Here is a 13,664-nt window from a genome sequence, read left to right on the forward strand (position 1 = left end):
CACGATTTTTTTAACACCAGTAAAATGGCACGAAAAGCCACACATCCGCAGAATGACCTGCTGTTTTAATAAATCATCGCGCAGTTACACAGGCATTCACATACACAAGCACAATTGCATTATGGTGAGAAATAAGGCTGCACTTGGCTACACATACATACAAAATGCTCTGTGCATGTATTGCATTTAACTGTATTAAGGCACTTAAACTCGTTAAATCACAGGCATGACAAAGAAATGTGGCAGCAACTCAAAAACTGCAATTGGAGCGTGAGCTTGACAAATTTATTTCAATTTCAATTTAATTAAAACTAATTTCCATTTCAGCTGTGGAGCTTCATCGTATATTTCGTCTTGTTGGAAGACTGGAATCTTCATTCTGTTTTATTGCAGTATTTTGATTGCAATATGAATGGGAAGAAAACTTCAAAAGAAATATTATTTTCAGCATTAAATGCGAGCACTGCCGGTGTTGGGGGTGATATTTTTTGATTCGGCTATGTTTTTAATTTCATGGTCACATAAATTATACAGCGGCGGTCATAATAATGGCATTGCGACATATTGCGTGGTTTTGACTATTTGTGTTTTTTATTTAGTTTTTTTTTACTTCATGTTTAGTTTCTCTTCATTTTTGTATAGAAATTTATCACAGCCCATATATTTAGCTCAAAGTTTTAAGCTTTGCACAAAATTAAAAAAAAAAAAAATGCAATAAATTTTCATAAAAATTACAAAATTTTTAGAGAGAGTTACATAAAAGTTCCGAGTATGCAGTTTTACAAAGTTAAAAAATTCTAGCTACACAATTTTATAAAAGTTTCAAACTTTGTGCAAAATTTTAGAGAATTCAACAAATTTTTATCAAAAATTAAAAATTTTTAGGGAGAGTTAAAAAAAATTCTGAGTATGCGTTTTATTCGTACAATGGTAAAAAATACTAGGTATAAAATTTTACAAAGGTTTCATACTTTGCACAAAATTAAAAAAAAAATCATCATAATAACAAAATTTTTAGACAGAGTTGAAAAAAAAATCGGATTATACTGTTTTACAAAAATTTCAAATTTTGTGCAAAATTGTAGAAAATCTAACAAAATTTTATATAAAATTAAAAAAATTCTGGGTAGGCAGTTTTACAAATGTTTCAATCTTTGTACAAAAGTTAAGAAAATTTAACAAATTTTCATCGAAATTTCAAAATTTTTAGATAGAGTTAAATAAAATTCTGCGTACGCAGTTTTACGAAAGTTTTAAACATTTGAGAAAATTCATAATAATTTTCATCGATATTTCACAATTTTCTAATGGGTGTGCAATTTTACAAGAGTTTTAAATATTTTAATTTATTTCTAAAAGTTTTTTTTAACAAAGTTTCATAAAAAATTTCAAACAGAATTTGAGACAAAATTGCAATCCACCGAGTGACTAAAAACGTTTTAAATTTTATAAAAAATTTTAAATTCTTTAAAATTGTGTGCAAGGTTTGAATCTTCCAATTAAATAATTTTTTTTTGCAGTATGAGGTAATATTTTAATGAAAAAAGAAAATAGAGAAAAAAAGTCAATAATTTGCAATTTGTCCCACTGCTGTAACCGCCACTGTTAATATTAATATTTTAAGTTTTGAGTACATTTTATAAGTAGATATGTATACAAATCACTGTTGCGCGTGTTCTCGGAAAAGTTTATTACTTCATTTGGACCCGCCAGATGGCTCTGGAGCCAACATCTTTAAAAAATCGCTTTATCGGTCCCATTTGGTTCATATTAGAAATATATACTTATGTATATTAAATGCATCAATGAAAAGAGATATTCTTTTTCACAGATAGATCTCCCAGGTGTTTCTGGGATCTGTGTACTTCGAACTGTGTATTACGTAAGAAAAAATATGTTCATACTTCTTTCGTATTCTTTTGATGCTGGAATCCAAATATTTCCAAACAGCTGTTAAAATCAATTTATGAATTCATTCTTTGTTATTTTCTTTAGATAAATCTACTCTTGAATATATTTCTATGAAAACTCTGCAAAAAAAAAAAATTACTTTCATTGTCAGATATTTGTCGCCTGATCTCGTGCAGGCAATCCAAAAGTTTTATGTTTTCAAGAGGGGGAAAACCAAAAGGCAAACGTTGGAATTTAAATAACATAAAATACTGCTTTGAAAGCAGAGCAGTTAGTAATAAATAAATTGTTTTGTTTGTTTTTTTGTAAACACTTTTTTTAAGTCAGAAACTTTTTGAGCTTCTTTTATTACAAATAAATTTTAAGCAAATGCTGTAAACATATGGCAGGAAAATTTTTCGGCCTTAATTTAATAATTAATTTTAAATAATTTAGCTCATTTTAGTCTTAATTTAATAATTAATTTTAAATAATTTAGCTCGTTGAGCGACATCTACTATGAGTAAGAAAGCGAATGTTTCCGCGAATATCTATAACTTGGTTCGCGTTTATAATCTGTGGAATCATAAGAAGTAATTATAAGTTTGTGGCTCTCCACTTTTAATTAATTTTTTATACTGTCTTAGCTTAATTGTTTCTTTCTCGAGACAATTTTATTTTTTCATATAGACACTTCTTTTAATTTTCTTTTTAGTTAAAGTTGTTTCCCTTTATTTTTTGAACACAAGTTTTTTCAAGTTGATTGAATTTCTAATCTTTTTTGTGTTTTTTTTTCTCGCTGAACGACTTTTTTCTACTTTATGGAGTTTTTTTATTTGATTTTGTTAAATTTTCAATATTTTCTTATTTAATTTTTTTCTCATTTTGATATATTTTTTTGTTTTTTATTCTTTGGTTTTGCGGTTCCATTAAATTTTTCATATTTTTTGTTTAACTTTACTACTGTTTGACTTCTTTTGGTTTATGATATTTTTTTTTTTTAATTTATTAAGTTTTCTATATGTTGGGTTTTCTATACATATAGTGGTTAAAATTTAGTCCCCTCTATACATTTTTCATCGTTTTATTTCACTATTTTTTTTACAGCTGTATGAAATTTTAATATCTTTTTAGTTAAATTTGTTTTCTTCTATAAACTTTTTGTTCTAGAATATTTTTTTTTAATTTCAATTTTTTTGATTCCGTATTTTAAAATTCTTTTTAATTTTAGTTTTTATATAAACATTTCTTTTTTGCAATTACATATAATACATTTTAATATCTTTCTAAAATTTTCCCTCCATACATTTTTTGTTCTAGAATATTATTTTTTTTTTTCAATTTGAAATTTGTGAATTTCTTTTTGCAGTTGTATTAAATTTAAATATCTATTTAATTTTAGTCGTTTTAATTTCAATTTTAAAATTTGAATTTAATATCGGATTTTTTTTATTTTTATTCTTTATGTAAACATTTCTCTTTCCAATTATATTATATTAAACTTTAAAATCTTTTTAATATTTTTGTATTTTTGCTCCAGATTTTTTTTTCAAAATTTTCAAATCGATTTTATTTTTATAATGTTGTTTTATATAAATTTTGATCAAAACTATGATCAAAAAATACCGGGAAGGTGATGTTGACTATTTTCTTTGATTGCCAAGACGCAGTGCACCATGAGTAATTTCCATGAGCCAAACAGTCAATAAAGAATATTATTTATCCGTTTTGAAGCGTTTGCGAGGTGCTGTACGTCGCAAACGGACAGAAATGTGGCTAAACAATTCTTGGATTTTGCATGATGATAACGCGCCATTGCACCAAACACCAAGTATAGTAAATACCATTGTGCAAGCATCGTATTCACCTGATAGGGCGCCGTGCGACTTCTTTTTGTTTCCCAAGTTGAAGTTACCACTTCGTGAAAGGAGATTTCAGTGGCTAGATGAGATCAAAGAGAATGCGACGAAGGAGCTGAAGGCAATTCCTTCGTCGGCCTACCAGAGGTGCATGGAGGACTGGGTTAAACGTTGGCACATGTGTGTTGCTTCAGACGGGTCATATTTTGAAGGAGATAATATAAATTTGCCTGAAATTTAACTCTGTTTTATTTTATTTAAACGTTTCCGGTACTTTCTGATCATAGGGTATTAAGTTTTGAGAAATATCTTAGCTAAATTTTTTCACCTCTACAATTTTTTTTATATACATACATCCTCCGCTTTTGATTTTATATAAAATTTTTCCTCCAATTTTAGTATTGTTTTTAATAATTTTATTTAATATAAATTATTTTCAGTTATATTAAATTTTCAATATTATTATAAATTTAATTTTTCACAGCTATCATTTTAGTTAAATTTTAAACTTTTTCGTAGACCGTTTTTTTTATTTAATTTGTATGTTTGGTATATACATTATTATTTTTTACTTTTATTAAATTTTGTATATTTTTTAGTTTACAGTTTTTGCCCTGTATGCATTTTTTGTTTCATATTGTCTTTATTCCAATTTGCAATTTTGCTTTTAATATTTATCACCGCAGATTAAAACTTTTCACCCCTATTAAAACACGCCCGTTTTTTTGCGTTCTTTTCGCACATCCACGCGAATTTTCCACGCTTTAATTTTCCAGCGCACTTTGTTACATGTCGGGCATATTTGCTTAGCAATCGCACTTGTCAACGATTTTTGGCTTTTGGCGAGATTTCAATACGCTTTTCACAATTTTTTTCGCTGGCAAAGGCACTTCAGATTAAATATTGCGATACAATAACAAAACACAAACTTTGCTGCGGCAATTTGGCCAAATGCGTATGAAAACTTTTGTTTTAGATTTACATATACATGGGCACATACAAATGCACATACGTATGTACATACATTTGTGATATTCACAAATAACTGTGAGCGAACTATAAATAAACAAATAATAAGGAACGTTCCAACAGCAAAGGGGCGGTCGAGCAGCCTATCGGCGCTCAACTAATACGCAAATTATATTCTCCTTTTCAGATTTATGTATGGCTACATATGTTTGTATACATATATATATATATATATATATATATATGTATACTATATATGTAAGTTTGTTTGTTTGGATTAAGCTTTCTCTCGCTTGGATTGCTTTGGTAATGAATTTTATTACTGAACATTTTTGGTGTTGCTGTTTCTGAGTTGCAAGAGCAGCAAGTGACTACGAAAGTTAATGACTTTTCCGAGAATAGAAGCAACAAAAATTACAAAAAATTACAAAAAAATTGCGCGCTACAAGAATGCTGCTTACACCTTTCTAAATTCATGCCACTACTAACTTTTGTTTGTTTCTTTTTTAGTAGAATTTTTTAAACTTGCTGTGCCACATTTGCTTGTGTTGTAAGCACTCGCTTTTTCTTGTTGTTATCTTTGTTGTTGCTTATAATTTAAACACACATCACCGAATTCCGCTTAAATTCGCTATGATTCACTTAAAAGCCGGAATTGGATTGTAAACCCTCGCCTTACTGACCGTCGATTAAAACAGTGGAAAGCAACAAACAAACGAAAAACTCAAACACAATGCGAAAGTCCGCAGCTAAAACAACTGAAGCGTGAATTGCGATAGTGCGACAACAACAGCAACGACATTCACCAAGTTCACGCTGACACAACTCGGTCGGCATTTGCAACTTCTTTCACCTACCCAGCAAACACCCCCTGCTTACACTGCCAACAGATCAACAACTCCAATTCCAACTTCTTGCACTTCAACTTTTTTGTATTTATCTATGTGTGTACGCATGTATGTGTGCATGTACACGTACAACAATTTTCACATTAAAGAATTTTCTGTCGTTTTGTTGTCGTTCACTTATTCTTTCCGCAGGTCGTTTGCGCCTTACTTTTTTCTATATTTTTATTTTTATTGTTGTTGTTTAACTTATTATTATTATATTTCTTGCTCAGGTTTGTTTTGGATCGCGCGGCGGCCACGCGTTCTTTGCTACTGCGCATTCGTTCGGTTTGAAAGTATCTCGGCAACTAACTGAGCGCTCGTTCGCTCGCTTGTTGACTGGCTGACTGGCTGCGTGGCTGCTTGGCTAGCTGGGCGCCGGACGATGGTGCGATCCAGTGAGTGAATTTTCGTGCATCGCTTGGCTGCGCTCGCCTTAAATTTGGCGCGTTAACGGCGGCGACAGTAGCGTTCACCGGTGGCGCTGCCATGGTCTCCAACCCCAAGAGATCGCTAGCAGTATCGGCATCACCAGCGCCAGCGCCAAAACAAAGTCGTCTTCTGGATTGCGTCGTCGCATTTGCGCCAGTCTTCTTTCGCTATGTGTATGTATGGGTGCATGTATTTCTTCTGCTTTTCATAGTACGTACGACATGTGGTTTGTTTTTGTTATTTTTTGTTGTTAGTTGCATGACTCAAGTTTGTTATTGTTGTTGTTGCTGTTGTTGTTGGTACTGCCGTGCTAATTATGAGCATACGAAATTACCATGCAGAGGCTACTCACCGGAGCGAATTATACGTAGTCTTCCGCATGCAAATTGGGGCAGTTTTTGAGACTTTCATTTAATTTGCTCCCATAATGGTTCTGCATACGAGGTGTGTACAAAAGTAAAGTGAGTTCTTTTTTTACTCAAAAAACATAAATTTGTTGATCAATATCTACGAGGGTTGCTATTTATTTTGCTGGCCTTCGGCACTTCCAATAATGACAGACGCCACCTGACGTTTCTATTGATGGTTTTGATGTGTGCGCTATTGGCCGTTGGCGTTTTTGTTTTTTGTTGTATTCCTTGATAATATATTCTTTTAGATGAAATTTTTAAGAAGACCTCAAAATCTATTACGAAAAAAGATCCCTCGGCACGTATTGTTGCTCCTAGTCGGCGCATAGACCGGAAAAAAGACTCTTTAGCGATTTCTGTCAGTCGCTATATGTCTAATTTAGTTCGAGATGGCGGTGGAAGAGCTCTCATTTAGGATTGTGCGCATTCAAGTTTAATGTGAGCGTCCTCTAGGCCGACTTCCTTGTGGATTCCATTCTTCTTCTTAATTGGCGCAACAATAACCGCTTACGCGATTTCGGCCGAAATCCAATCCCGTTCCATTTTCGTCTTTTAATTTCAACATTGATTGGGTATCTATTAGTGACCGAAAGCAGTTCAGTATTCCAGACTATTCTTAGCCAAAGAATGCGACATACATATAATTCTAAGGCATTTGTTGATAAACGTTTGAATGCATCTGTTTATGTGCTGAGAGTCAGTCGTTTCTTTTTCGTGCTAACGGGCGGCATTTGGACACACTAAGTGAAACCAACTCATTCTCAAAATGATCTTTCTAAAGCAGAGGAAGGCATCCTCTTCTTCTACTACCACCAACTGGTACCGCATCTAATACTTTCAGAGCAGGAGCGTTTGTATCCTTTCGGACGACATGACCTTACCAAAACCGCTGGAAGCACCATCTCTTAGCACCTTAAAAAACTGGTAAACTGATGGCGAATTTTGTGAGCGAAATATATCTTGAAGTTACAATGAAAATACCGGTTCTTTTCTTCTGACACAGACTGTATGTAGTTCTTGGTCAAAAATTCACAAATAAGGATGGCACTGTGCGACGGAGCGTTGTCATGGTGCAAAATCCACGTGTGGTTTTCCAACAAATTCTTTCATTTTTGGCGAATTGCTTTACTTAAACTGTAAAACTTATCATAACCCCCAAATAATAGTCCTTATTAAATGTCTATCCTTCTGGCAAAATTGAGTGGTGTATCATAAAAATTGTGAGCATCGCTTTCTTTTCGAATTTTCCTCTCATTCGCCTGATGTCTGAATTGCGCGTCGTACTCATAAACCCACGTCTTGTCTCGTCTCCAGAAATCATGCGTTTTATGGAAGTTGAATCGGATTCAGCCTTGGAAATCATGACTTTAATATCAGCGCGGTGCCTTTTTTGCGTGAAACTCAGGTCTTAACTTCCAGGAACCAATTTGCTACGACACGGCGCAAGTCCAAATCATTAACTACAATGACCTACACCGACCCATAAGTAATGTTCGAGTCTTCCACCAGCTCTCTGATGGTTAATTTGCGGTTATTGATCAACTTTTCTTTCACTTTATTGGTGTTTTAATCAGTTTTTGACTTTTGGATGTCGACGGCCTTCGTCATTTTCGATGGACTGACAATACCTTCTGAAGCGCTCATGCCACTCGTAAACACTTGTTTCTTTAGAATATCTTTACCAAAACAGTTTTCCAACATTTCTAAGGTTTTCGCACCATTGAATCCATTTTTAAGCAAAATTTAATATAAACTAACATACAGTCTGTGTCAGAAGCAAATTCAAATCTACTTTTAAACTATAAAAAATCGAAAGTACGTACAGAAGTAGATTTATCCAAGACTTTTGCAAATGTTAAGCAATGGCGAAAAGATTTTGAATGAAGATGAAATGCATTTGAATGAAGATTTCTTCATCTAAGTACCCTTTCTATCCATTCTTATTCATTCAACTTGCTTTAGGTGGGCAACGAAAGAAAATTCTTAACGTTTTGTTTCACCTTTACTCATATCCACTGTCTTTGTACTTCCCAACGTCCAGTGGACACATTTTATAGCTGTACGTAAGTGCTCGCATTTATTTACATGCAACTTGTTGGACAGCCATTCGGCCCTCTTCAACTTTAATGGTGGCGTTCTATGTACATTTTCTTCACTCACCTCTTCTTTCAACTCTTTTTCACCCTTTTTTCCGCCAGTCAGTTCCTCGTTTTACTTGCATGACTGCTACTGCGTTAGCGCATGCTTGTGTGTGAGTGTGTGTGGTTTTTTTTTTTTGCAGATATTTTTATCACTTGTGGAGGGGCAATGCAATGCGCAATTTGTGTCTTTGAATAGTCGGGATGGCCCATTTCGCATATGACATATGTATGCAAATTCATCCACACATATACACATACTTGCATGCATACATAAACATGCTGTGAGGGGAACGGCGTTATTTACTTAATTTTAGAACATAAGTTTGTGAAATGTAATGAATGTAACGGCAGATGTATTCGCATATGAAAATGAGTCAGCACAGATTGGGTTACATTGTGAGAAGTAGTGAAAAAGCGCGTTATAATAAAAGAGATAAAAATTATGAATGAACTGTTAGTTAAAGTTGCAATGAAACTTATTTTATAATTTGAAAAGGAATAAAAAGTAAGAATTTAGATAAATTGTAAAAATTTAAATAAAAATTTATTGAAAATGCAACAGAAGCGGAAGAACAGAAGGAAATTAACCAAACAGGTGGAAAAAGGAAGAAGGGGCTTTGGATTAAAGAATGACATAATATTAAACGTTTTTAAGACCTATGCCTAAAAAATGTGAAATTTCAATTTTTTTTTTTCAAATTAAGTAATTTCAAAAAAAAAAAAAATAATAAAAAATAACTTCCACAACATTTTATTGAAATATCTTTAATTATATTATAAAAAAAATTATAGTAATATAATAAATAAAATTAAAATAATATTAATAATACAAAATTAAAAATTGCATAAAATTGAAAGTTTTGAAATGTCACTAAGAAATCTTTGTAAAAATAGCTTTAATATTCGAAAAAGCTTTAATATTCTAAATTTTGCGTTCACATTTCTTGAAACTGCTTTTAATACTTTTTAAACATAAAATTAATTTTCCATTAAAACTATAATGATTCCATATTTTTGAATTTTCGAAACTAAAATTTAAAAAAAATATAACCTAAAAAAGTTTATTATTTTTGTCACTAAATAAAATTCAAGAATTGCATTCAATTTTTTTGAAAATACTTTTTTCACAGAAACTTAAACGAAAGTTCCCATAAAAATTGTAATTAAAAATTTTGAAAATTCGGAAAATAAAATTTTTATGTAACAAATTAATTTTCAAAAAATTGTATTTAAACTTTTCCAAATTATTTTTATCTTCACAATTAAAAATATAAAGAAAACTTCAAATTTGAAATTTCACGAAAAAAAAACGAAAAAATCTGAAAAAATTATTTTCATAAAATTCTACTGAAATTCGCCAAATCGTTCTTATATTCTATTTGTGGAACAACATCAAAATATATACATATATTAATTGGCGCGTACACCCTTTTTTGGGTGTTTGGCCGAGCTCCTCCTCCTATTTGTGGTGTGTGTCTTGATGTTTTTCCACAAATGGAGGGACCTACAGTTTCAAGCCGACTCCGAACGGCAGATATTTTTATGAGGAGCTTTTTCATGGCAGAAATACAGTCGAAGGTTTGCCATTGCCCGCCGAGGGGCGACCGCTATTAGAAAAATGTTTTTCTTAATTTTGGTGTTTCACCGAGATTCGAACCTACGTTCTCTCTGTGAATTCCGAATGGTAGTCACGCACCAAACCATTCGGCTACGGCGGCCGCAACAACATCAAAAAGCACACCATATAATAGGAAGAGGGGCTCGGCCAAACCTCTAATAGAAGTGCACGCGCCAATTGTTTATTTATTTTTTGTTAATACTAAAAATTCTAAAATTTCGTAAAATTTCTAAACCAAATTAAATTTGGCCAATAAATTTGTATCACTTTAAGGTTAAATTCAGAAGTTGTGTGAAAAAGATAATTTTAAGAAAGTTATATTGAAAGAAAAAAAAATAACTTTTATCTCAGTAAATAAATTGAAAACTCCCATAAAATCATAATTATAAATTTTGAAATTTCGAAAAGTAAAATTTCAAAAAATAAACACAAACTCTGAAATAAAATTATTTTCATAAAATTCTATTGAAGTTTCTCCAAATAATTTTGAAGCCTAAGAGTACAAAAATCAAAAATTTCACAAAATGTCTCAAAAAATTTATTTGAGCAAAATTTCAAACAAATTTATAATTTTTATATTTTATCACTTAAAAAATCAAAAATTTTCCGTAAATACTAATTCTTAAATTTGAGAAAGTAAAATTAAAAAAAAAGAAAAATATTTTCATAAAATTCTTCTGAAATTCCTCTAACATATTTTTATGCCCAAAAGGAAATCAAAAAATTGCTTCTAGAAAAGTTTTAAACAAATTCCTCTAATAAATTTTTATCGCTTTAAGGCTTCATGAGAAAATAAAAATTTTATTATTAAATAAAAAAATGTATATAAAAATTATAATTCCGAATTTTTGAAATTTCAACATGAAAAGAGTAATTTTAATAAAATTGTAGTAAAAAAAATCAAAATTTTCAAAAAGTGTACAAAAAAAGATTTAAACCTGTTTTTTTAATTAACTTTTATCACTTAAGGTTAAAAATTCAGAAACCTTATGCGAATGTTTATTTTAATAAAATTTTGTTCACGCTCCAAAACTACTTTTAGTGCAGTGAATAAATGAAAATTTTAAAAATTGAATATTTCTATAACAACTCAGCTTTCAATAAACGATTCCATTATTACCACTAAATTTCGCTCTCACTTCACTTCCTGCTTGGCATGAAAATGCACCATCACCTCCGCTTTACTTTTTGTTTTCCTTTTTTGTTTTGCGGCAAGTTTTGCAATAATTTGCAATTCTTATGAAGATGAAAAAATTAAATTGCGAAAATGTTTCAACCCACTGAGCAGTCGCCGCATTCCGTAATAATCGAGTGTAATTTCCTGGCAATGACAACAGCAGCATTAGCGCAACAAAAGCTACAGGAGTAACAACAACAGCAGCGCAGCAGCAGCCTAGAAAACAACACCTCGGGGCAACAACCATAATATTGTTATCGAATAAAAACCTGAACAAAGCTTGAGGTAACAGCCGACACAAAAACCAGCATTCATAAAAATCGCTGCGGGTAACACAAACAACAGCACCAACAATAATAACATCACAGTGAAAATCAGCTAAATACGCAATGCCAAAGAGGCAACGAGGCGACATGAATGTTATTGTGGCATCAAATGATGGCAACAGCAGAGGTTGGAAGCAGCAAAAGGCAAAGAAAAGCCGTGGCGAAGAAAAGAGATTCGCACAAAGTCAACTAGAGGCACATGAAGTGACAGCAGCAACAACAACAACTACTACACTGACAACTGGAAATATGAAAGCCGAATGAAAAATTGTACGCACCGCTGCACTGCGAGCAACAACACTAACAACACTTATACATATACAATTGCTTTGTCTGCAACAACATGACTTGTCAACCTGTCTGTCTGTCCATTTGTCTGTATTTGGCCATTGCTGCCACTTGCGGCCACTTCATTAAATGCAATAACCCGGCAACTAAAATGCATAAAAAAGCGATAAAAAAAGTTTTAAATAAAAATAATGTCAACAAGAGAAATATAAAATATGCAACAACAACAAAAAGGTATGTATTGTGAAAAAAGTAAACCACTACATATATATGAAGTGCCGGAGAAGTGCAGGCGGGTGACAGCAGCGGCACAGTGCAGCAAAATGAGGAGAAAGTGCCGCCGCTGACACTCTTCATTGCATTCGTATAAGGAAAATGCGCATAAATATATTTTTATGTATATGTAAGTAAATACTCGTATAGGTGTGCATTGTAAAAAAATTAATCGAAATCGCAAAAATCGCCTGATCCAAGTGGCCGCGGAAAATCGCTACTCCAACAAATACAAAATACCAAACAAAAACACCTTCGATTAAAAGTGCAATGACTGGCTGCTGCTTACCAATGTTGGTGGCTGTTGTTGTTGTTGGTTATTTGCTTTTTACAGCAAACACTTGTGGCGGATATTGCCTGTCAGTTGGTCAATGATTTAACGAATATGATCAAGTGTTAACTGCGCGAGGCGCAAAAATTGGTAATTAATCATGAAATAAATCTCACAAAAAAAAAAAATTATGAAAATGGTGTTTTTGTGTTTGTTTTTGGAGTTAAGGCAGTTACTTTTGTACTTACTTCGTTTAAGTTGTTATAAAAGAGGGGAATTATTGCTTAACGGTCATATTTTTTTATCAACGCGCCATGAAAATGCAAAAGTGATTCAACAGCTAACTGGTAGCAAAGTGTGGACAAGAAATCGGAAAAGCTGATTGAAAGTAATAAAAGACAGGCGTACCAGTGAGAAATACCGTGTATCTCCTTACTAATTTATATTATTTAATTTTTCTTTTTTGTTTTGCGGCAAGTTTTGCAATAATTTGCAATTCTTATGAAGATGAAAAAATTAAATTGCGAAAATGTTTCAACCCACTGAGCAGTCGCCGCATTCCGTAATAATCGAGTGTAATTTCCTTACTAATTTACGTAGCGACGCACAGTGGTAAAAGCGCCCGGTTTAGGTGGGCATTCGCAGAAAAATGCATGCCAACAGATCGACTAATGTACTTCGCACCGTTCTCAAAAATAGTTAACGAAATATAAACTACATAAAAACTTAAATTTAATTTTTTTTTTGAACCTGTACACATGTCACTCTTTCCCACGTAAAAAGTAGTTCCCAGTTCTGTAAAAAGATCAGTCAATGAGGCAAGGATGGTAGATTACAAGGTTGGGCCAACCGAAGCAAATTTATCAGAGTAACTTAGGCTGTTACGCTGTACGTTGACTAAGAGAGTGGTGAAAGAAATGTATACAAAATATTTAAAGTTGACCTCACTTTTTTGATTTGATTAATTTTTTTAGTTCTGATATCAGTGGTATACTGTCCAATCCTTGCTTCCACGATAACGAAATAATTTAAGTACAACCTGTGTTGGGGGGTATAATAAGGTGGTGGCCATCGTTATACCGTTACTTTGATCTCAGCAAATTCGACAAATTTGATTTTTGGT

Source organism: Anastrepha obliqua, chromosome 2, assembly GCF_027943255.1.
Source record: "Anastrepha obliqua isolate idAnaObli1 chromosome 2, idAnaObli1_1.0, whole genome shotgun sequence".
Lineage (NCBI taxonomy): Eukaryota > Metazoa > Arthropoda > Insecta > Diptera > Tephritidae > Anastrepha > Anastrepha obliqua.